General features: G+C 35.2%; 1 protein-coding gene across 7 annotated transcripts in view; it reads right to left on the bottom strand.

Annotated features, from left to right (window-relative positions):
• The window catches only part of GALNT13 (polypeptide N-acetylgalactosaminyltransferase 13), a 494477-nt gene that overhangs the window by 186061 nt on the left and 286723 nt on the right, over window positions 1-21693 (bottom strand). Inside the window, exon 1 of one of the 7 annotated variants that reach the window (XM_073241477.1) lies at window positions 6530-6740. The exons of the other annotated variants lie outside the window; for them this stretch is intronic. The gene's annotated coding sequence lies outside the window, so the exon portion shown is untranslated. Of the gene's footprint in view, window positions 1-6529; window positions 6741-21693 lie in introns of those variants that run through there. 7 annotated transcript variants of the gene reach the window in all.

Genomic DNA, 21693 nt, shown 5'->3' with positions numbered 1-21693 from the left:
ATTTGGACATAGATTTTTATCACTATCATAAGTCACCCTACTTTCTTGTTGCTTTGAACTCCTGTCTTCTTTTCTAAGGGGCTTTTTCCAGCATTGGGTTGTATTGATTAATACACGGGAGAACTACATTTAACACATATCTCAGTAACAAAATATACAAAAGCTTCATCATCTTGTGGGTATCTTCCTTGGAGCTGTAAAGTTGTGATTTTCAAACTTTAAAGTGCAAAGGAATTATGCAGGGATCTTAATTAAATGCAGATTCTGATTCAGAAAATCTGGGAGGTTCTGTATTTCCAGTGAGACCCCTGGGGATGCTGACACTGGGGTTCCTGCCTTGACACGGTAAGAAGCAAAACTATATAAATCAGTCAGCTGTTGATTAACAAGAAAATGTAGAATTGTAGGCATTGCCCTCATAATAAATATTTGCTTCATCATATGAAGTTTAATTCTTGCCCTTGTTTCCTAGCCTTCCTTTTCAGACAGTATTTTTTTTTGGTTTCAATAATGAACCATACTATAATCTTCTGAAGAATGTTGAATGACAATTAAACTCTCCACCTGCAGCATAAGCAAGACGTATAACTTAGTTGAACATGACTGTAAGAACAGCCATGACCACATTTATGCAAGCTTAAGAAATAATGCTTACAGAACAACTGCCAGCTGGTAGACAGTGATTGTCACCAATCATTGAAAACTCATTCTGATTTCAGACACATAAAATATAAAAATGTACATCTTAAAAAGGGTGAATACAATAATTTTTTAATTTAACTAAGAAAAAGTTCTTACAGTGTTGTTTAGGTTTGTTTCTAAAATGCCTTTAGTATCTAAGCTGGAAGAGTTTTTAATACACTGCTTTTTAATTAAATAATGCAGATGGTCCTTATCCCTATCAACATTCAGATATTGCTGTCATTTAATTATAATCATGGTGATTAAAAAATATTAAAAAATGTTTTTAAATTGTAGACTATTAAATTAAAAAAAAAAAGAAACCTATATGAAGACTGAGATGGGATACGTACTGAAATAGGTTGGGCTTCATTAATAATCTCTTCTCCCTGACCTGACACATGGCAAACTTATTTGTGATATTATAAGAATAATTTCACTACTATCCACCTTAGCTTTTATATCTTTTGTAAAATAAGATTGTGTGGTAGACATTGCTTGGCCTATACTGTAGAGCAAAGCTCAGAATCTCCAAATGATGGGATTGGAAAGGAATTTTAAAGATGACTGATTCAGATCTTCATTTCACAGAACACAAGTCTCAAACTCACAGAGCTATTTCATGCTCTGCATAATAAAGTAGTAACTAAAAATATAATATGATTAATTATTTAGTAATATTAGTAACAGTAAGGATTTCTGTCCCATACCATACACTGTATCACATGTTCTAAATGATATTTTTGGTGTCTGAAAATTTAGAAAAAAACATTTCAATGATTTAAAAATATACCTTAATATTACACTCAAATATGTATCTTTAAATTAAATAGAGAAATAGTCATTTCCCTATGATCATTCACTGCAAGTAAGCATGGAAAGTCAGCTTTCATTGAAATCATGTACATACAGACTAAATACTCATAGCAATCTGACTTATGAACATAGTTGTTATACATATTGTTTTTCCTTTATGTAAACATCTAAATGGGACTGGCAAAAGTTGGGAGCATAATGTATATGTAAATAACTTTGAAAGTAAATGTTTTTATTCTCCCTTGGGGATTTGAATGTGCAGCCAAAGGTGTGAACTGTTACATAAAGATATTTAACAGAAACACAACTTTTAAAATATATATATTTTTTGTTTACATCAACAACTTAAAATAAGATGCATAATGTTAATATCTCTTTTAGTGTTCTTATCAGATGAAATTAAGGGAAATTTCCCGTAATCATAAGCACTGGAGTCAGAAAGTCTTCATTTTTGTTTTTACAATCTCTTCTGTCATCTGGATGTAAACTAATGTTGGTCTAGGCTTCTGCATGACAGCTTTTGAAATATATGAGAAATAAATCCAGCTGCTCTCCTTTGGAGAGAATATGGGGATAGAATTGTATTTTCAGTGTCTGAAACATGGAGATTCAGTGAGTTAGTGCATCTATTTATCATCTTTCCCCCTGGCTATGCACACATTATGGGAACATAGCCTGTAACAATTTGATTTTATCCTTTTCAGAACCTTATTGATGTTTTCAGATAAGCTACTGAACACAACATACCACATCAAAGAGAGAAAAATTTACTATCAGATGAGAACATAAAATCACAAAAGATCCATAATTACACAGTGGTTTAGTTATACAAAAATCCATTTAGGACTACACAGGCTGTCAACATTGTAGTCCGCATGACTTGTTGAAACACTGCTCGAAGAGTCAGTGGTTACCTTTTACTGCCTCAGTCAAAGAAGATTAATAACAGTAATTAAAAATAAAGACTTACAATACAAGTCCTCTATATATTTCTATATATTTCTTATTTTTAAGAGGTATGGGAATTGCATTTAACCTTGCAAGAATTATGCGTGGTTTATGTTTCCCAATCATTAACATTCATATTCACAGAGAGAAATGTCATCGTTTTCCAATGCAACCATGCAAAGGAAATGTGGTCAGTAGGAAAGTGGTTCTTTCATAATAACTGAACAGCTTGGGGGCTCAAGTAAAATGAAGCACTTGGGTTTCTATATGTTGGTTTTTATTTACATTGTGTTAAGCCTTCCAAAGCTAAGTTCCTGGAAGTTGTAATTACTTGGCTAATTCAAAAAAAAATGTTTTCATGAGATTTTTTATTCATCTGCCCCCAAACACCTTTATTTTAAATTCCAGGTAGACTCTGTACTCATTCTTGGCTTATCTGCAGTCAGATCTACTCTTTGCTCATTCTGTTCTCTTAAATATTTGGATGGGTGGAGTGGGAGGGCTATAAGGCAAGATGCATTTCCAAGCTTGCTTGCTAGCTTATGATTAAAATATGTCATACGGACCTTGAGTAGGAGGTGCCATGCTGGAGGAAACAGACATAGGGAGCCAGGGAATGTCTTTCTCTGCCCTCTTCCCTAATCCCAGAAGAGACCATTCTTCTTCAGCTTTGTACCTCATATGTGCCTTAATCTTTTTACTTATTATATTCTTTCACAATAAATATCTAATCCAACAGACGAGGCGATTCTCAAAAATGAAGGAAGGTTAACCTTATTTATCTTTTTCCCTCCAGAACTAGCATTCTGTCTGTCACAGGATGTATCTAATAAAGGGCTGATGAATGAAAACTTTACAGTGAGGCAGGCTGATATTGCATGAAATATGAGATCAACATCCCAGTCATAGCTCTGCATCATTATAATCATAGCTACAGGTATATAAATACCATTTTTTTCTGCATTTTTTCATATCTTCAGTCGGTTTTTTGAAGTTTCTACAGCCAGAGCAAACAAGTGAGTGAGGGACAGACAAAAAGGGAAAGAGTGTAAAAAAACCACTCTGTAAGTCATTCTGTTATAACACATGTAGGCACTGGGACAGGCCTGGCAATACTTCAGAAGGCTGAACACCCACTTCTGGACTGAGGCTGACTTGTCATTGAAACCATGTAAAGCAAAACTGTGGATGAGAGGAGATTACTGTGACTTGCTTCTAAGTGATGGAGCTGGATTTCAAACCCTGGAAATACGACTTCAAACACTGCTACTCTATGTCTTTCCTACTGGGGTAAAGTCCTTTCCCACTTACGGAAGATACTGCCTCTGTTAGGGAGGCTTCTTAGCTAAGGCACTTGGGGAGGTTAGCATAAGCCTAAGGGTATTCATTCCCAGGAAACAAAATGAATCAATGACTTTTGAAGGAGATGGGGGAGGTTTTGCTTTGCTCCGAGAGGATGGGAGCTTGAGGTAGAAAGACTAAAGAAAGGAGTAAAAAGGTGCTAGAGACGGGAGATGAGCAAATAATATAATGAGAGTCCCCGGGGGCTAGTGGCCCTTCCTCAGTGGTAGCGGAAGGATATTTTAAAGATGAGTTATGTCTAAAGTGCATATTTGATTATAAAGTTGTAACGCAATCCCAACTTCCCTCCTACTGTGCGATAAATGCACCCTACTCATAAATGCACTGAATTAGGGCCTTCAGGAGAACATCCCTAATTTAAGAAAGAACCCGGATTTAGTATCTGGATTGCATTGCGAGGACCAGAGAAAGCAGTCCCCAAAGCAATCACAAAGTAGGTAGGTCCACCAGGGAACTGGATAAATCTCAGAAAGGGCTCCAGATATCCACACATTACTCTTTCGTGGTTTAAACTGACCTCATCTTGACTTTGACAGACTAGGAACACTCAGTTGATGTCTGGTTTATATTAAAAAATAAAACATATTAGATCTAATTTCTACCAGATAAATGGCAATTGTACTCCCATTGGAGTTACTTCTAAGATGTCAATAGTTAATAAGCAATCTGTTCCCCTTGGGACATAAAAAAGAGCCTTGTACAAGCAAGTTTTATAGTCTTTCTATTGTGAAGAACTCTCTTGAATTTTGGACATGAACTATAACCCACTTCTGCAGCTAAAAGTAAAATAATACCATTCAAGCAAGTGCTGTGGCCTTTGTTGCTTCAGAGCAGGAATTCAGGAAGGCTATACCCTTTCTGTGACCTCTGAAAACAACTCTTTCATGCTATTGAAAATACTTAACAATGAGTTGTCTAAAATAAATGTGTTCACTGAATGTGATAACTATAATTAAGGTGACTTTGCAACAAAATTACTCACTACCACCATTCGTAAGTTTAAATTCTTACATTTGTTAGTGAAAAATAACACTGATTTTTATACCAAGAGGCCTGGAATCTAAACCAGGCTTAGCCTCTGCCCTTATTTATATCCTCATCCAAGTCAAATGACTACCCTGAGCCTCATGTTTTCACCTCTCTGAGACAATGAAACCACCATCTACCCAGGTTCAGAGCCAGAAACTTTGATGTTGACATTATGATGGTATATTGACATCATGAGTCACCAAATCCTGATGATTTCTCCTTCAGTATGCTCCTAATTCTTTCCCGCTACTGTGTCCTGTTCCAAGACACCTCTCCCTTTAAGCTATTGCTTGGAGTCACTGTGGTGAATTTGTGGAACATTCATACACCCCAAAGTATATCCTCTTCATTGCAGACCAAAATGCAGATCCATCCACTCTTTATTCAGATTCAGATGGTTTTGGTGGATCTTAATTGCCTAAAACTAAAACCTACAGACTCCTCCAGCCTTGGTCCAGCCCCTCTCCTCACTATGGCATTCAGCTCTTAAGGAACATCTCAACATTCCTTCAGGAAATGCAACTCTCATGCCTTTATCTCTAGAATTCCTTGCATTTGGAATACTTTCTTCCTGGAGAACTCACATGTATTGTTCCAGGTAGAACTCGAATCACATTTCCTCTACAAAACTGTATTTCCCCAGGGATAGTCACTTCTCTTAAACTCCCAGTATGTTTTACATATTAATTCCCCTGTCTTTATCATATAAATAGGTTGTTAGGTAATTTAACACACTGAGAGAATAGAATCAATCGTTCTGAAGTGTGCAGAAAATTCTCTTTCACACTGTAGCTGTTGTTTACAAGAAAAGATCTGAACATTTTCCTAAAAGGATCTCTTTCCTCTTAGTATTCTTCTATATTCTTCTAATGAGACCCTCTAGTTGTAGAACTCTTGGAATATAAAGTATTTATTCATTCATCAAATACTTGAGAATATGTATATATATATATATATATATATATATATATATATATATATATATATATATATACACACACACACACTAAACAATATGTTGGTTATGAACCATAAATTCTTCAAGGAAGTTGGAGTTACAGATAAGGAAAGAAAGTTCAATTGGTCAAGCAAAGCTCAATATCCACAGTGAACTGTGATGGATGATGCTTTAGAGTAGAAGTCTGTGTCAAGAACAGCCTGGTGTTGGCAAGGGATGAAAGCACGCCATGAGACGCCTAGCAACAAGCAAAATGAAGATAAGCTAAAAGAGAAATCTTTGTGGGACCTAGTATCAGGTAACAGGGACCAAATGCAGGGATGAATTCGGAGCTAGATCAGTGCAGATCAGAGAAAGAAAACACTTCACTCATGAAGAAACTGGGGTTCTGCTGTCATCGGATCAAAGATCTTGATATGCAAGTATAGGAAACAGTTCACAGCTCGGGGTACAACATGGGAACCAGATCTTAGGATCAAAGGGACAACCGACAGAGATACACAGGATCAGGCAAGACGCAAAATGGGCTTGTTGAACTACAAGCACAGCCACAACCAGCCCGCACTGATCCTTGTGTGGATAGAAAAATGTGCCACTTCTGGATAGTAGTTTCCTACCATCAAAGATCTAGAAGTAAATTAGGCCTTTTTGCCCAGAAAAAGGCACAGTTTCTTCCAGTGAGACATAGCGCCTCACCAGGGAACACGGCATGATAAGCGGAGTCCACCCACTCACCCCTCAGTCAGATGTCTTCGTGCAGGGCGCACACTGGACACTTAGTTCTGTTTCCAGAGGCACAGTTGGGTCTTTAGATGAAGAACAGTGGACAGAATGACCAGGGGACAAAATGTCAAGCAGGATCACTTTATTTGAACAGAGCCAACATGGAGAGTTTATCTGTAAGTAAAGTATGTGGGTTTTATGAGAATTTATTATTTTTCCTTTGGCTCAGACAATGCTCTCATTTATTTCCAGTTTTACTTACTATAAAGCACTATATATCTGTTTCTTTCTATATATAGCTACATGTCTATAAATATATATATATACAAATCCATGTAAGTTATACTAAAAAATACTATATGAAATTGAATGTCATGGATTTCTGACACCAAAGAAGTACTGCAGGGAACAGCTTACATTTTGTTCTCCTGGCATAGAACTTAAATACCATATGTTATATATATTTAAAAAAATATCTTAAATCCATGAATGAGAACAAAATTAAGATCACAATCTCATGTGTGAAGTGAAGAAATGAAGTCATAGAGACCAAGTCTTATCACCTACTAAAATTCTGAAAATATCTAATAGTAATTGAGAGATTTAACTGCTGCTACATTAAATATCAATTCAAAGACTGTATACAACACGAATTTCTCTTCTTATATATTTGTCCACAAATATTTTAAGTATGTTTTAAATGAGAATTTTTTTTTCTCTCCATATTATTTCTCATCGAGTACAGCCATTTTTACCAGTGGCAATAACAGGCGCATCATTTGGGGGGATAGGAGGTTTGTCTAATGGTTCCACATTGGTAGATTTAGGTAATGATTTTTTGGCAATAATACAACTGAAATGATGCTGTATCATTCTTAGTGGATCATAGCAGGAGGCACATGATGTTGATTTGAGCTATTACTAATGTTAATGTTGATGATGTAACTAGGGCAGCATCTGCCAGATTTCTCCAATGTACAATACTTTTCCCATTCAATAAGTACCTTATGAGAAGGTAACTTAAAGTCCTGCAATATTTTCTATTTTTATCAGATGTTCACTTACTAGTTATAGCATCCATTGATGATCAATGGAAAATATATATATATAGTGCATGCACTTTTTAAAATATATTTGTAAATGAAGTCTCAAGGTAAATTTCTAGAAGTAGAATTGTGGATTCAAAGGTAAATACATACACAATTTTATTAGATATTGCTGAATCACGTACTGTGTAGGTTGTACCCATCTGTTTTCCTATCATCAGTATTTGGCAGTCTTGTTTTCCCATAGAATTGCAAAAACTGCGTGTTATAAAATTTAAATTTTCACCAGCCTGATAGATGAGGAGAGATAAAGTAGTTTTAACTTAGATCTTTCTAATTAGAAATGAAGCCAAACATCTTTTCATATGTTTAATATGTTGAAAAGTCAACTTTATATCTGCGTATGTGCATGCTTGAATATTCTAGTTTTTTGTCCATTTATGAATAGAAGGTTTTTTTTTTTATTTGCTTGTTTTGTTTTGTGCTCCTCAATTTTTCAGGGATCTGTACTTACAGCAATATTAGCCCTTTTTCTGTGATATATGTCAACATTGTCTATCAGTTTGATATCTGTTTTTTCATTCTCCTTACATTTTGCCATATAAAAGGTTTTACATTTTATATGTATACAAATGTAGTAAAAATACTTTCTTGCATATGATAATAATTACAAATGGCATTTCCCTACACCCAGGTTATAGAAGAAATTCAGCTTTTTAAAAATTTTTAAATTGTCTATTTATTGTGTGGTATGAGATATAGATTCAATTATATCTTTTTCCAAATGACTTAACAGTTGTCCCATCCTCACTTATTAGCACTAGGGCAGTGATTTCAGATGTTCACCTTTATCATATATTAACATTATTTATTTTTGTATTTATTTCTATACTTCCCATTTCACTCCACTTCTGTTTATCCATGTTCCAGTATTACAACTGTTTTAATTATAGAGCTTTATGTTTTAATAAATATAAAGTTTATTAAATGTTTTATGTCTTGTAAAGAAATTAGTTCTTTCTTGGGGCTCTTTTTCTTTGCTTTTCTGGTTATTCTGGCATGTTTATTCCCCACAGGAGGCCCTCCAACCATCTTATTTTAATGCATGTCAAAGTATCAGACACTCCCTCTTAAATTTTGCAGCATCCTTATTAACTAGACTTTGATATTTAATCAGTTTTCTCTGTTTTTTTATTTTAATGTAACATTTAAATATGATGAAATTAACAAATACTAAGTGTACATTTCCTAAGCTTTGATGCATGCACCTGTAAAATCTAAACTTCTATCAGGATATGAAACATTATCGTAACTGCAGAAAATTTCTTCGCAAGCAATTTTTGCCCCCTAATCCACCACTAATCTCCTTTTTCTTATTAACCATATAATTAGTGTACCATGTTATCCTATGGTACGTGCTATTGTATAAGCATTTCATTCTCTCTGTTGCTCTCTTTACTTATGCACCATCAAGAAACAGTGTAAACTTCCCTTTTTATCTAAAAAAAATCTGAAGAACCTTATTACTGAGCATTTTCTGAATTGGAATGAATAACTGAAATCAAAGTAATCTCCATATATCAATTCCTCCCTTCCCATCATTAACACCTCATAAATGCCCTGAGCTTAAATTGTTATTGCTAAACGTAACATAAAATACCATGCTTCAGTGACTGCAAGCAATATTGAAATGTCAAATATATCTGTTCTTAATTTCAATTTAATGTTAGTTAAGAGCAGCCATTACTGTTGAATGAGAATCCTGGATGATAAATACTTTTACCTGTAATAAGGTGATTTCCAAATGATTTATTAAAGATGAAGTAATGAATTCTAGCAAAGTATACCAGCTACTCATCTTCAATTACACAGTGATGAGAAATAGTGAATATAATTACTGCCAAATAGACTTGGTATATGTCCAGCATCCTTTGCCTGTTGCTGATGTCTATTGTATTGAGTTGTCTAAAACATGGTATATGTTTACTTAATTTCATTATTAAATACCTAAAGCTAGATAATTTTATAGTTTTATATGCTAAAGCAATTCAAGATATTATCTTCAAGTACATTAGCCAAGACCTAAAATTTTTTATTTAAGAAATAGAAAGCACATGCTTAAACAAAGCATCTTTCCTCTGTAACATGTAAGCTCTGAACTAGACCTGGAAAAATCTCTTAGTTTAGACTTCTCTATGATTTATTTAATCAATATGCTCTTTTGCTTTGCCCTTAAATCCTCTTGGAATAATGTGGAATTAAAAGAAAATAAACACAAGACTGCTTGCCTCTCTCTCCTGTTTGCACCCACAGCTCCCCCATTTCGATGACGCCGCCTGGCTAATCCAGCCTTCCATGCACTCATACTTGCTAAACCACTGCTGCTTGAAGAGACAATGTAGGCATATCAACTTTTTTTTCTCTAATTTCTCTTCCTGAGAATAACCACACTGGGGAGATTTAGCTTTGATTTCTTCACTGAAACCCCTATTTCACTAGTTTCCAGATGGCTTAGACTTCTGATACCTCTACTGAAATTTACTCCCTGGGACAGTTAACCCAATTTCTTTCTGCAGAATTATATCCAAGGAGACATTCAGCACTGTGACATAAGGGAGAAGGGGTGGATGCTGGCAAAATAGGAGGGAGAAATGACCGATACCAGATGTGTAACATACTAAGTAACCAAGACCCTCAAAAAGCCACGCTTCTTGTTATCATGAGCAAAGTTACGTGTGAGTGAATATTTCCTGTTCTCTTGCTTTAAATTATATTTGTAATGGAATCCATAGACTCCTAGACAAGGAAGGGGACTTACAGACTATCTAATACCTTTAATTCCATGGATGGGGAAACTCCACCACAAAGAAAAATACCTGACAGCCCACAAATACCTGGTGGCTGTGATGCGACCAGAGTTTAGGTCTGGTCTTTGAACTCCCTGTACAGTGGCCTTGCCTCTCAAGTGTGTCCAGGAGCTACTGGGGGAAATTCCCCCACAAAATACAAATGATTCATATATTTTACCTGTTACGAAACATACAGCAACAGATTAAAACAAACGGAATAGGCTAGATCAAAGTTCCTTCAGTGTTTTATCAAAAACCATTTTAGGGATTAATATATTTTATGGTATTTTTAAAAAAGAATTTCCAATCTATCCTTATTTGGTTCCCTTGTTATTAAACCTTCTTTATCTTTCATGATGTTAGCTATTTAATGTATATTTCTTCACTGACACAATGTAGCTCTGATGAGGAAAAACAGTGAAATATTTTGAAAGCCTTTCACATTGACTGATAACTTACATGCTCCATTGTAGAATTTATTGTAGCATTCTTTTAGGAATTTAATTTTCATGTAGATTAAATATTTAATTTAGTTAATATTTCCCACATAGGATTTATTGACAAAATGTCCAATGCTCTCCTCTCTAGGGAGACTGGAATCAACCTGTAAATTGTACAAAGGGAGCATGTAGGAATAGAATAAAGTAGGTAGAGAATAAGTGGTTAAGAGAAAAGATAAAAATGGTGGGTGTTTCTAAAATGCCAGGAAATGGCAGTCACATGCAGCATTTAAAAAATCTTCCCAATATAGCAAACAAAGCTTGAACTGAGACATGGAAGAACTACAAACTATTATAGAGAAATGTTGGCGTGACTCAGTCCCTTGGAGGACTACGGTAGTGTGGCCTCTAGGGAAAGAGGAAAGGCCACTTTGTGCCCCACTTTAGGCACTAATGAAAAGTAAAACAAATGACTTTCTATAATAAGAGAAACAAGAGATGATTTTAGCTGGGACAAGAACAAACTTCATTGTAATGTCAGTCTTTGTGTTCGAAAAGAGAACGTTCCCATGTCGTTAGAAAGGTTTCAAGAGTAGTAAGTAGGGTTAGTGTCTGAAATCTAGTTTCTTTTTCTACATGCTGCAGGAAGACAGTTATCACTGGAATCAGTTACTAGAAGCCTCGCCTTTCATTCTCCAGGGAGAAATTACTGGAGTTGTGATTGTCACATTATTAAACACTTAAAGTCACTCCTCTTTCAGATCTCAAATGGTACACCTTGGATTCCAATTTTAGGGAACAAAATCAACCTCAAGCCAACATGCAAAAGAAATACTTACCTGCAAAACAAAACAGCTCAATTAAGTGAAGTATTAAGTCAAGGAATTTTTCTCATAAGGATTCTAATTACAATAGATACTGGCTTTGAACACAGTGATGAAGATGATTCACTCTTAATTACTGATGTTACAGCTTGCTTTATTAATGTCATTAATACCATAATAGTAGAATTCATAATAGGAAACTCAAGTGTAGAATTTTATAGGAGATCAACCTTTTAAGAACTTCTACCACAGGCTATAGGAAATATATGTGTGTGTATATTTGCACATATACAGGTATGCATATGTGCACATGTATTTTTAAGATTTGAAGTAAAGACATGAATAAAAAAGAAACTAATTTAAGAGCTTGTAACCTAGAAAAAAATGATTTTAGAATTGTTGAGAGAACATCAGTATTGAAAAGTGGGTGATTCCTTCCCTTGGTACATCACTGAGTTAAACTACTTTTCTTCAGTCTTTTTGAGCTTCAAGATTTTTACAATTGTAATATTTATTTTCAGTTTCTTATTCTACTTTGTAATCTCTACAAATTACTTCAAGTTTTCCTTTTAGCTGTACATTTAAAGTTTTCATTTATGGCTTATGGATAAAAGATACGCTTGCAACATACGGGAGCATCCATCCACTCATGGGGGAAACTGTTGACTCAACGTGATTCTGGAACTTAAGAAGTAGATAGAGGCAGACACCCCATAATGCCAAAGAGCAAGCATCAGGGACCACTGCACAGCCCAGTCCGCACACTCTCTAATTTTATAATCAAAATTGTTCATTATTGTTCATGAAGAAGACCCCAAATTAGTTTAGGTTTCAAGCTCTACGAACATAGATCTGTCCTGGAAGTTGAGTCTCATATATATGAGACGTTTCCCCATTCCTCCCTTATAAGAAATTAGCTTGCTGCTGCTGAAGGAACACCTTGTCTCCTATATCAGCACTTGGAGGTCCTAGATGCCCACACACTGAAGGTTTCAGCACTAAAACTTTCAGCAAACCACACACTCTGCTAAAAACCGTCACTTCCGAGGTAGAGAGTGGCACTCTTACATCTCGCGGATGCAGGGCCTGCCCTTGCACATTCAAGGTCAGAATCCATAAAGCTGAGCCGGACCTCTGACAGCTGCAGTTCCCAAAGGACACCCAAGGCCACGGCCCTCTGGAAACAGCTCAGCCGGGAGAGGATTGGGCTGTGAGCTGCGGCTTTATTGTAAGTGGAAGCTGAAGCAGCTTATTTGTGGGAGACTTAACAAAACTGAACTTGAGGCATGTTTAGTGGTGGACAACATACTGTTAAAGTGGATTCTCACTTGGCTTTGCAAAAAAAAAATTGTCTTAAATCTCTTCGATTTAGGTTTGGGAAGTGGTTAGAGTGGAAACATGGAGAACATGTAAGGAGATTAGGAGACAGGCTTTGGCATCAGAATGCACAAACTCACTCAGGCCTTGACTCCATCCTTTACTTGGGATGGGCCCTTGGCAAAGTGACTTAAATCACCTTTTACTTAATCTTCTCATCTTTAAAATGGAATTCGTTACAAGCCTATCTCCTAAGGATGTTGGATCAAATGAACAGATACATGGACAGCACTTGCCACAGCACCTGCATCACAGCGAGCACGCAGTAAATGTTAGCTATTGTTAGCTTCACTATGATTTATCAACAGTATGAAAGCAATAGACATAAGCAATGCCCCAAGAGGAATGGTGTGGGAGGGACCAAGGAGCAATTATACATCCCTGTAAGTATATCATTTAGTGTATCATTTTGGTTGCCTTAGGTAGATATAAGAAGGTACAGAAAGCACAAATCAAAGTGTTTGACCTTGTAGCTCAAGGGTTACACAGATAATAAGAAATTATCAACAGACAACTGTTCACACAACTCATTTTAGTGGATAAAAAAATATGTGTTCAAGATGTGAGGGGCCACAGAGGAACTCATGCAGGAGCCTTGGGAGGAACTCTGAAGAATGTGGGTAAGATTCAAGACAAAGTGATTTCATGAAAGGCGTAGTCAGTAAGAAAAGTAAGAGAAAGATGGAAAAGTCTCTGCTGGATTCACCAACATGAGCCCCCTGCAGCCTTAGCAAGAAGTATTTCAATAGATAGGCTAGGGGGGACAACTTACACTGGGTGGTGTAATAATTTGAAGGTAAGTCAGTAGAGACAGTCAGTGAGGAGTATTTTCTCTGGAATTTTGGCCCTAAACAAAATCCTCCTCTTCTTCTCTTCCTCATTCCCCATATCCACTTAAATATTCTCTTTTGTTTTCTAGTCTGGTATCTGTGAGATAACCACCTTACTGATTTGAATCTGACTTCATGAACAGAGTTTATAATCGTATATACCCAACTTGCTTTCTGCTAGTCTGCAACATTTACTTTCCAACTCAAAGCTTTCTAACTACCTCAATGTCAATTAAAGAAAACTGTCTTTGCACCTACATCCACACTTCATCTTTATAGCGAATATGACTGTTCTTCACCTTTAAACCAAATCCTAAAAGCAGTCTTCAATTACTGCCTCAGTCCTTTGACTTCAACATCCAAAATTAATCTTATACTTTTTATATATTATAAGACCAGAGAATATTTTGAGATTTACCCTATTCCATTTTTAATATTGGGATTAATAAAAAGTGTATATCTACCTGGGAAAAAACTGTAAAGGAATATGCACAATTCTCTATACATATTATACAGTATATTGAAAGAATTATATTACCTTCATCTGCAACTTTCTTCTATCTAATCTACTGGATTATTTATTTAGGTATTAAAACTTGCTCTAGTAGTATCTCATCACTTAAAAGAAGAAGAAATCAAGGAGAAGAAACATAAACATATGTTTAAAATGCTTACTAGATTGCATATCTCCAAAATACCACCCCCTCCCCAGATACTGTGTACCCTTTCAGAGTCAAAGGTTCTTCAAAAGCTGCCTATACTGTTTCCACTTCTTCACCTCTCATTCTCTTTTAAACTCAATTTCATTCTGACTTCTAGATCTAGTATTTTGGCAAAATTATTTTGGAGAGTATCACTAATGACATGCATGTCTCCAAACTCAGTGGCCATTTTGCTGTCCTGACCTTGGTGAAGCTCTCACAGATAACTACTCCTTTCTCCTGGTTCTCTTGACTTACCCTCTCCTGGGTTACCCTGTTGTCTCTCTAATTTTTTCTCCTTAGTTTATTTTTCTGGATCATCATCCTTGACCTGTGCTCAACATGCCCTCAAAGCTATCTCTAAATTCCCTTCTCTTCTTTCGTACTTTCACCTTAGGAAATCTCATCTAGGACCATAGCTTTAAATACCATTTACATACTGATGACTCATACATTTCTATATCAAGCCCTGATCTCTCTTCTGGGCCATCAACTTGACATATCTATTTGAATGTCTCACAGACATCTCAAAATTAACATATCCAAAGTTGAACTATCAAATCTGCCACTCTTCTAGTTTTCAACATCTCTATAAATGATACTCACAAACATTAAATTATTTAAACTAGAAACCTAGGAGTCATTTCTAACACTGGCCCCACCTTCAAGATAATCCCTAAATATATCTTGAATCCACTTTCTCCCATCATCACTATACCTTCTGAGTTCAAATCACCATAATTCCCTAACCATACTGGAAAAAGCCTCTTAAATGGTTTCCCTGTCAACACATTGGCTTGATTCCAATCCTTTTTTATAAGCCATTCAAATGATATTTTTAAAATGAAATTATGATCATATCATTCTCCCAGTGTGAAACCATTAAATAGTCCTCATCACATTTTTTTTTGGTATCATTAATGTACAATTACATGAGCAACATTATGGTCACTAGACTCCCCCATTATCAAGGCCCCACCACATATCCCATTACAGTCACTGTCCATCAGCATAGAAAGATGCTATAGAATCACTACTTGTCTTCTCTGTGTTGTACTGCCTTTCCCGTGCCCCCCCATACATTATATGTGCTAATCGTAATGCCCCCTTTTTCCCCCTTATCCCTCCCTTCCCACCCATCCTCCCCAGTCCCTTTCCCTTTGGTAACTGTTAGTCCATTTTGGGTTCTGTGAGTCTGCTGCTGTTTTGTTCCTTCAATTTTTGCTTTGTTCGTATACTCTACAGATGAGTGAAATCATTTGATACTTGTCTTTTTCTGCCTGGCTTATTGCACTGAGCATAATACCCTCTAGCTCCATCCGTGTTGTTGCAAATGGTAGGATTTACACGAAGTACAAACTCTTTAATATGGCCTCCAAGACCCTGCATAATATGGACCATGCCTATTTCTCAAATCACATAGTCCGACATTGTCCCAATAACTTATATACAGAGGCACATTGACCTTCATTCAGTTCCTTAAATGTGCCAAGATCTTCCCATCTTCAAGTCAATTTTTTTCTGTGTTATGAGAATTTTACTCTCTATTTTCACCTGGCCATGTGCTAGTCATTCTATTCTCCTCAGCTTAATATTCATATCCCCCAAAATATTATAAGTATATATTATATATGCATCTGTAAGAGGAAGACTCCATCACATTATTCTTTTACAGTACTCTCCTTTTTCCTCTTTGCACTTATCACAAATCATAATTATAAGTCCATTTTGTGCTTTACTGGTTTACCAGATATCTTTTTTCAAACTGTAGGCCTCACTGGGGCAGACTTCCTTCTGGACCAATCACATTATATTCCAACCATCTAGTAATTTCCTGGGCACATAAGTTCAGTAAATAAAGGAACAAAACATCATAATTTAAAATTCGCTATATAGTTTATCACCAAAGTTTGGTGGAATTTTCCAGTAACTAAATATTCATAAAATAAGGAATAAAAACAAATTGGAAAAAAACTCTGTACACTATTGTTAAGATATATGATCCAAATACTGAAGGAATTTCAATGATCTAAATGTTTCACCTGAACATCCAGAAGGATGAACTACAGAAAGATTCTATATCATTCTAGTGTAAAAACTAGGATAGCAGGTGGTTATAATAGCATTCTTCAACAAGTTTAAATTTAATAATTTTGTCCTTAGAGAAATATAGACACCAGTTTGGAATTAAAGAAATGTGCAATGATCACTCTGGGACAGCGTCCAAATGACTTATTGGCCAAGTAGGATAATTTTTGAAAGGTTGGATTTTTTTCTAAAAGTTTTACAAGAAACAAATTTTCTGGAAGAGTTGGAAAGATAAGCATCAGCATTATGTAAATGATGGGAGGAGATATCAAGTGCTAAAACAGTGAAAAAATGTTGTATAACTTAGAAGAAAGCATCTTTAGCAGGAGACAGTGGAAACTGTGCAAGTCAGGAAAGTCAATCCTAATTTATAGATCCATATGGAAGTTATTAAGGTCCATCCTTTGGTCCCTATTCCCTGAAATTATATGAAAAAGTTTTTATTTATTTGCATACATGCATTTTGCTTGAGAGAAAAGAACATTAGCTTTCATTAAATTCTCCACTGAGGTTTGTGACCTAAATATAAGTCAACAACAAGCATAACAGCAAAACCCCATGTATCCCAAGATTTCATTAAACTGGCTTTTATGAAGGATTTGGGTATTCTCATTTTATCCAGTTGTAAACACCATTTATTATCTTTTTTTTTCTGACATTTCTTTTTCCTAAATTTCAGAAACTCTTTTTCTTTCCTTTTGCTTTCTTTTGGTAAACTATAATCCATTCTGTTTTTGTTGTAATACCCAAGCACACTGAAGATTCTAACTCTGATTTGAAATCAGACAGGTGGGAAGGGATACCATCAGAGTTTACAAAGTCACACAGAAAATATAAAGGGGATATATGGACCTACAGACCTACTCATCAAATTCTTAAGTACAAGTATTATGGGGCCCTATAAATATTCAATAAACTGAACACATATGGACACACGTAAGTGACTAAAACAGGACAGCATGGCGCTTCAGATATTAGACCCCAGGGTCAAAAAAAACCGGTTGAATCTTCTGGTTCTGTGACTTCCTGACTCCAGGAAACATTTAAATTTGGCCCTATATTATTGTGAGAATTAGATATAAAAACATAATAAATGACCAAAAAATATTACCTACTATTACTAAATTTCACATGTTATATATTACATTTATAACAACATGCATTAAGTAATTTTATATTTGTTTTATATACATGCAATATACAGATTAATTTTCTGACACTGTCCTATTTTTCTCATAATAAATTCTCAAAAGCCCAAGAACTAGGTCTATTCTATGTCAACATATTATGCTTACTGAATATCATGAACGCCAGATACTAAGAAATAACCAACTATTAACTAATATGGAATTATTTCCACTCTTTCTACAGCTTTGCATGGAATGATCCTTTGATTATTAATTCTGGTTTTAGAAACTACTTGATATATCTCTTCTTTCATATAATTGCAAACAGTAAAAATTACTAACATCTTTATTGGTTGCTAAAAAACTACCTTATTTATCTTTTAAGTGAAAAAGAGCCAAATTAATAATACAAAATTGTAAGAAATAAGTTAGGATACAATGAAAACTCCCATCTTAGCACAGAAGCTCCCTTAGTTCTCTCCAACATAACCTAATACTTATTATGGTCTCTGAAGGAATTTATAATGACTATGTGAAAAATTACTCCTCAGGGACTAAAAATTGAGTGATCAAGGTTAAGGCTAGGGTGGAGGCACTGCTGGTATCAGTTGGAGATTTCTGGCCTCAAATACTCCTTTTCACCGTTGGTCCTTCCTAATTCAATTCAGTCTCTTATTCCTGGGTTCCTCCAGGTAGCTGATCACCTGATATTTATTCCATCTACACACATTTACTATGTGTTGATAATGTGATAATAACAAATACTACTATTGATAACTATAGTAATAGCAATAGTCACAGTATAAGTAACACTTAAAGAGCACCGACTGTTTGCCAGGTGCACGTATTAACTCAGTCTTCTTACAAAGTTAAGTAATATGTCATCTCATTTTTAAGATAAGGGAAATAAGCCACAGAAACTTAGGCAATATCTCAGCCTTATAGAATAGTCAGGTGGGGAGATTTACAATAAACAGATTCATAGTAAAACTGGGTATGGAAATGGTAGATAAATCAGCAGGTTATTACGGTTATTAAACTCAGTGAAAGAGTTTAGTAAAGGCAAATGAAGGAGCAGAGTAGGGATACATGAAAGAGGAAGACATGACTGCTGCTGCTAGAAAATTCGACAGGAGGCAGAGAGCAGTGAGAAGACACAGTGTTGGGGAGGTAGCCAGAAGGTCGGGGACCCAGGGGCCGTGTGTGCCCTGTCAAGAGGTTTAGGCTCATCTCTTACTTAATGAGCTCCTAGTTAATAATAAACAGAGGCTCTTGCTTAGAGAAGTGGTGTTTTTGGATTATAAATATTTAATCATCTCTGTTAGCCATGTGGAGAATGGACTTGGTGGAGACAATACTGGATCAAAGGAGAGCAGTTAGATTATTAAAGTCATCCAGGTAAGAGATAATAAAGCCCTAGAGTAGGACATGGTATCAGAGCTGAGGAGGATGAATCAAATTGATAAAAATCCTGATTGCTGACTTTGCATGGTAAAATAGCCTCTTTAGTTTTGACTTTAGTCTTATTCCCTAATTCCAAAATCCCCTTCCTCTTACAACCCTAGACAAATATGATCCTAAACATAGGATATTTAGTACATATTAACTAAGAAGATTTATTTAGAACCACAAATTTCACTCAGCTAAAGAAAAAATATACAAAAGTTTTCTAAATTAATTTGCCTTATTGTAAATAAATAGTAAACACAAAAAAGTCATAAATGTCTCAAGCCATGTAAGGGAGCACTTATAGATAAAACACAATATAAAATAAGACATTTAAAGATCAAGCTGAATTAAATTTAAATAAAGAAAACTAAAGCAATGGAATTTTTTCTGAGACTAAAGTTGGGCATATTCCTCAATTTTGTAAATAAATAATTTCTGGATTTTTTCAGGTGGTAAAGGTTAAAAGGAAAATGAGTTACCTAATTATGCCTTGGGAGGGTTGCTGATAAACTGGAGACACAAATAAAAATCTATGTGATATTGATCTGACTTAACTATTTCATCCTGCCAAAAGAAAACTGATGATAAGAGAAGTTTCTAGAACAGAGTTGCATCATTGGTATAAACATTGTGTAAGTTAAAAGGACTTTTTTTTAACAAACAGTAGACACGTTGGAAAAAAGACGACTACAACTTTAATAAAATGGAAGTAAAATACAAGTCATATATGCAATTAAAATTTTTTATTCACCACATCATCAAAGAAGTAAAAAGAAACAGGTGAAATAATTTTAATTGTATAGCTTATGTATGTAACTCAATATATCCAAATTATTAACATTTTAATATGTAATCCATTTAAAATGATTTCCCAGGCAATCTACTTCTACCAAGTCTATGTATGTATTTTATATTTCTGGCACATCTCAGTTTGGACCGGCTACATTTCAAGTGTTTGGTAGAATCAAACAACCAATATTTAATATATTAGAGAGCACAAGTATAGTGGAACATAGGAAAACCATACTTTTTTAAGAGAAACGTAATTCTCCTTTAGACAAAAGTATGAGACTACTATTATTTTAGCCACTCCTTTAATAAGTAGTTATTTTATCCACTCATTTAATAAATAGCATTAGCCCCTTAATACTTTTAAAGTCCTGCATCAAGGGTACACTAAGATGATTTATTTAGAAAGGATCTGGACATATGATGTTTATAGATTAGTAGTACATATTTTATTTATCCATCATCCATCCATCCATCCACCCATCCATCCATCCATCACTCATTCAATTTGTACATACATAACATATGTTGATCACTATGTTAGTCTCCGGGCTAGAATGGCATATAAAGAAATAATTACCATGTAGTGTAATGAGTACTAGATAGATACGTGAGCAAGCAACCCACAAAGAGGGGAGCAACAGCACAAAGAAAACCTCCAAAGGAACAGTGGACCAGCCCGGTAGACACGGATCACAGAATCATGCGGTTCGTATGTCCAGGGCTCTGCAGGTTTTAATGTGATTGGATGGTAAGGCTCACAGGAGGAAGTAGCCAAAAATGAAGGGAGAAATACAGATGGAAGCTAAATTATAAAATGCATATGGGCTTTGCCCAGGCCTTCTCACTTCATCTTACAGATTTAAGGAGCTATAGAAATCCATCGTCTTATTGGTCTAGAAACTTAATTTTGGCAACTTTGTGGAAGATTGATTGCAGTGAGATCAAAACTGGGAAAAAGAGAATTATTGGAATGCTATGAGCAGGAGTTTAGAAAGAAAACATAATAAATTCCTCTCAAAATTTAGGAGCTTTTAGAATGGAAAAAAGAAAGTCAGGTCAGAATTTCAAGTTATATGCATTGCACTGTATCAATTTCTTTATTTAATGTATATTTACTGTGTACCTACAATATATAAAGTATTTGCTCAGTGTAAAGAATGTGGTAATAATAAAGAATTATAATTGCCATTAAAATATATTATAAATAATAAGGAATGTATTTTACTGGGAGAAAATTTTATTAAATCAATATGCAATTTAAGAAAACCAAGTTCCACAAAACAACTAAACGAGGTGAAATATTGAGAGAAAAAACAGAATTGTACCAATATAATTAAGCTGATTAGAGAAGGCCATCAGAGGTGGTTGATGTTTGAACTTAGATTTGTTAACAGGGAGTCAGTCAGGAGTAAAGTATCTCAGAGGATAGCAAAGTCCAGTGGTTTAGAATTGTGAGCTTGAATGTCAAAAACAACAAACAGAATTATGACCTGTGTGTCTGGATTAAAATGGGCTGTGAGAATGTGATCTTATGTGTTTGCTCAAAGAAGTGGGCAGAAGTCATATTACCCATGGCCTACCAGATGAGGGAAGGATGTTGAATTTTATTTAATGAAATCAGAATCTACTGAGCAGTCGCTGCCTCGGCAGTGA

The sequence above is a fragment of the Manis javanica genome, chromosome 7 (genome assembly GCF_040802235.1).
Source record: "Manis javanica isolate MJ-LG chromosome 7, MJ_LKY, whole genome shotgun sequence".
Taxonomy (NCBI): Eukaryota; Metazoa; Chordata; class Mammalia; order Pholidota; family Manidae; genus Manis; species Manis javanica.
This window is presented reverse-complemented; position numbering and strand designations above follow the sequence as displayed.